Source organism: Oratosquilla oratoria, chromosome 19 (genome assembly GCF_046742065.1).
Source record: "Oratosquilla oratoria isolate Oo_2021 chromosome 19, ASM4674206v1, whole genome shotgun sequence".
NCBI classification, from domain to species: Eukaryota; Metazoa; Arthropoda; class Malacostraca; order Stomatopoda; family Squillidae; genus Oratosquilla; species Oratosquilla oratoria.
The window spans coordinates 22,775,860-22,780,859 of record NC_134795.1 but is presented as its reverse complement, the minus strand read 5'-3'; positions in this window follow the sequence as shown (position 1 = coordinate 22,780,859).

The following is a 5,000-nucleotide window of genomic DNA, read 5'->3' as shown; positions in this document are numbered from 1 at the left end:
CCGGATATTGTGTCGCGATTCGAAGGATTCGAGCCGCTAACAAGAACGAACGTAAAAGGAGGATGAGGAAGAGAAGAAAGAGGACGAGGAGGAGAAGGAGGAGGTAGAAGAAGAAGGATTCGAGCCGCTAATAAGAGCGAACGAAAAAGGAGGAGGAAGAAGAGGAGAAAGAGGACGAGGAGGAGGAGAAAGAGGAGATAGAAGAAGAAGAGGAGGAGATGGAGGAAAAGGGTGTAGAATAGGAAGATGAGGAGATAGAGGAAGAGGAGGTGGAAGAGAAGTAACTGGAAGAAGAGGAGGAGGAGGAGGTGGTGGAAGAGGAGGAGAATAAGGAAGAAAAAGAAGAGGATGTTTTGGAAGAGGAGGAGAACGAGGAAGAGAAGGGGAGGTGGAGGAAGAGGAGGAGAAAGAGGAAGAGAAAAAGGAGGGGGTGGGAAAGGAGGGGAGGTGGAGGAAGAGGAAGAGAAGAAGGAGGTGGTGGAAAAGGAGGAGAAGGTGGAGAAAGAGGAAGAAAAAGAGGTGGCTAAGGAGGAGGAGTAGGTGGAGAAAGAGGAGGAGAAAGCGGAAAGGGAAAAAAAGAGGAGGAGGAAAAGGAGGAGGAGGAGGAGGAAGAGAGAGGAGGAGGAAAACGAGGTATAAGAGGAAGAGAAAGAAGGAAGAGCAGGAGAAGAAGGAGATGGAAGAGGTAGAGGAGGAGACTGAGAATGAGGAGAAAGAGTTCTCATTGTTCCTCAGTTGTATGGCGAGCTGGATGGTTTGACCTCCTCAAAGTCGAGAAGGGGGTGGGAGGGGGGGAGGGAGAGGGGAGATGGACATGAGGTAGGGAAGGGTAGTAGGAGGATCTTATCCCAAACGCAGAGAAGTGTTGAACAGTAAGATGTATGTCATCTAATCGTTAGACAAGTTGTCCAATATCTTCCATTCCGATGAACGTTTCGATTACAAGGAGTCAATAAAAAAATAAATAAAAAAATGTATACAATGGACTACATCCACCCGTTGACAAGAAAGTTGTATTTGCGACAAACCACAATGAGTTGGTATGGAAACCACTGACTTGTATCCAAATATCAGAGAAACGTTGGAAGATTCGAGATATCCAGGAAAAGGTTACTATTGATTTGATCCTGGAAGAACGTCCTAAAACTGGAATGGAGGGGATGGGGGGAAGCGAGGTACATCATATCAGGCCTAGGAAACATTAACATCTTCATGCATGGAGGATTTATTGAGTGAGGGTACGGATGATGTTATGTTGGACTATACTTATGTTATGGAGCAAATTTATTTATAAAGACAGTAAACTGTTTTCTTCCTTGCTTGGTATGTAAATAGGTCGTTTGATTGGATGGCCTACCGGTTGGTTGGTTGATTGTTGCTTGATTGATTATGGAACCAATGACAATGTAACAATGTCTTGAGCGCTGAGGCTAGGTTGTTTTAAAAGAAACTTAGATAAGTTTATGGATAGGGAAGAAAAGTAGTAAAGGAAATGGAACTGTCTATTGTAGACCTTACGGTCTCTTGCAATCTACTCCATAATTGTGTTCTTACCTTCTTATAGGCTATCTGTGTGGTTGTCCACTGACTAAAGTCTAATTGGGAGAGACACCAAATGTAGAGTTTGCCCCTCCTCTTCTGATAGAAAACGGAGATGCCAACCCAAGAAATTTGTAAAACCTGGAAAGGACAGGCAACTACAGGCAACTACGAGTTCATACTAATATTAAACCTGCAATAACAGGTGGATGGCAAGATTCCTGGATTTATTGATTGACTGATTTGTTTGCTTGCTTGTTTGTTTGTTTGTTTACTTGTTTGTTTTTGTTTGTTTGTTTGTTTGTTTACTTGTTTGTTTTTGTTTGCTTGTTTGCCTGTTTGATCAGAAACATCAGTTTCAATTGTAATTTAATAGATTCAAGCAGCTTGCTCTATTCTGTGGTTAAATTAATTAATGAAAAAGTAAACAGACAAACAGTATTAATGCGGACAAATATCTAAGCATAAATCACACCCAAAACATTTGGTACATCTAATAGACTGATTAATCAGTTGACTGATTAATAAAACATACAGGTACATATGTATACATGCATACACACATACACATACATACATACATGCATACCTACCTACCTACCTACATACATACATGCACACATACATACATACATACATACATACATACATACATACATACATACATACATACATACATACATACATACATACATACATACATACATACATACATACATACATACATACATACATACATACATACATACATACATACATACATACATACATACATACATACAGTACATACATACATACATGTATACATACTGTACATACATACATACACACATACAAAAAACACAAGTGTTTTCACAGCTCAAATAGGTTCAGACATTGATGAGGGTCTCAGGAAAGGCCAGCAGAGGCCACCAGAGGTCAGCAGAGGTCAGCAGAGGTCAGCAGAGGTCAAGACTAGGCAATATATCTACCCAAGAACACTTCCAACCTTGCAGACTATCGCTTTCGTTCCGCCAGTCGCTGGAAATCCAGCCAGAATTGCAATATTCAATCGTGCACCGGGCAGCTCGCAACTAAATACTATACATTTCCTTTCGCTCCCATGGCCTCTCCAGCTGTCGATTCCCCTCGTCTTTGCCTTTCCATGCCCATAGTTCTGTTGATGTTAATAAAATCACCCAGCGCTTGGGCGTATCGACACAGTTAAGGTCATACAGTAGACAGTATAGGTCTTCCCTGCCAGGCTGCCTTACATACACTCATGCATATGGATAGATATTGATACACCCCTAGCAACACAAAGACACGACTACAATATATATGGGGTGGAGGGTTTCTGTTGCTATAACTAACTGATACCGAAGCCTGCACAACGGTAAAAATAGAGATAGACACAGACACAGATAGACAAACAGACACTGATAGAAAGAGAGGAAAAGAGAGGGGGAGGGAGAGAACGAGAACAAGAAAGAGAGAGAGAGAGAGAGAGAGAGAGAACGAGAGAGAGAGAACGAGCAGGTGAAAATGAATGAGCCAGTAAGAGTCAACGAGCGAGAGAGAAAGAACGAGAGAGAGAGAGAGAGAGAGAGAGAGAGAGAGAGAGAGAGAGAGAGAGAGAGAGAGAGAGAGAGAGAGAGAGAGAGAGAGAGAGAGAGAGAGAGAGAGAGAGAGAGAGAGAGAGAGAGAGAGTCAGTCCAATATCTAATGTATACAATTACGGGTACTTGTTAGAACCATTCATCCCTGCGTTGGAAGGATTTAGACGTGAATAAGCCTCGTAGGGTTCCCTTCATTACTAAAGCGTTCCATATTCTATCGCCATTACATCCACCATTTGTATCCCATTTGTCCAGTGTTATCCAATATACTTCTTAATGGAAGGGCTTCCCTCACAGGGGAATAAAATTGCCTGAAGTTAGACAGGGAAGTTGCTGAAAAATTAATTCTAAGAAGTATCGGCCTTTTAAGATGGAGAACAAACTTGATCCAAAATGGAGTTGTCTATCGCCACCCAGTCACTCACCCTACCCCCTCACTAAAAAGAAACGAAAAGAAAAGAAAAGAAAAAGAAGAAAAAAATATATATATATATATATATATATATATGCACGTATATATGTATATGTATATATGCATATATACATATATATATATATATATATATACGTGTGTGTGTGTGTGTGTGTGTGTGTGTGTGTGTGTGTGTGTGTGTGTGTGTGTGTGTGTGTGTGTGTGTGTGTGTGTGTGTGCTTGTGTGTGTGTGTGGTGTGTTTGTGTGTGTGACATACATATATACAAATGTAGATTAACAATAATAAATAGAGTGTAAAAATATAAACAAAATGAAAATGGAAAGAGTAACAAAAGTAACACCAATAGATAAATGAATAAATATATAGAATTGTATGGTCGTTCAATCCATAATAGATTACCTGTAAGCTCTTGATATGATTGGTCGTTTCCCTATTCCGGACCGAAAAACCCCGAAATGACCAAGGGAACCCGAATATGTAATATTGTCTCAGGTTCATGTCCCCAACAGGGTCAGAGAATGATCGAATAGACTTCATTTTAAGGGGGAGAGTTGGGGGAAGGGAGGGGAGGAAGGGAGGTGGGGGAGAGATGGAAAAGGGGGGAGGAGGCTGTGAAGGGGGGGAGAGGTGCTACGGAAGAGGAGGAAGGGGAAATGAGAAAGGCAGGAGTGGGAGGGAGTGGGAGGAGGAAAGGAAGGGGGAGGAAGGAGAGGGGAGAGGAATGAAGGGAAGAGGGAGCTAGAGGAAGAAGAGGGATGGAGTGAAAGTTGGGGAGAGGAAGGAAAAGGGGAAAGGTGGAATGGGCGAGGTAAAAAAAGGGAAAGGGGGGATGGAGGGGAAGAGGGAACTGAGGGAAAGGGGCTGGGAAAGGGAGTGGAAGGGGAAATGGGTAATAGAGGAAGGGGAGGGGGATTGAGGGAAGAAGAAATAAGGAAAGGGGGAAGGAAAGGGAAGGCAGGGAGGGGAAAAGAAGAAGAAGGAATTGAGGGAAGAGGGTTAAGATAGCGGGGAAGGCAGGGGAAGGCGGTTGTATATATAAGATGAAGGAAAGGGGAAATTCAGTGGAGAGGAAGAAAGTAAAGGGAGGAAGGGAGGAAGGAGGGGGAAGGGGAGAGGGAAGGAGGGGGGAGGGAGAGAGGGAAGGGGGGAAAGGGAGAGAGAAAAGAGGAAAAGGGGGGAAGGGGGATGAATTTACGTAGAAGCAATTTCGTTTTCATGGACTTGTGTCAATGCTGATGGAGGAGAGTCGAGAAGGATTTTATATTTCACAAGAGACGGTTTCTCTTTCGCTCTTCTTGTCGTTCTCTTTCGTTTCTTGGTACTTCTCATTGTCTACTTATCCGTGTACCTGACTATTTCTATCTCCTATCTATCTATTGATTTATTTTTCTGTCTATCTATCTATCTACGTATCTATCTATCTATCTA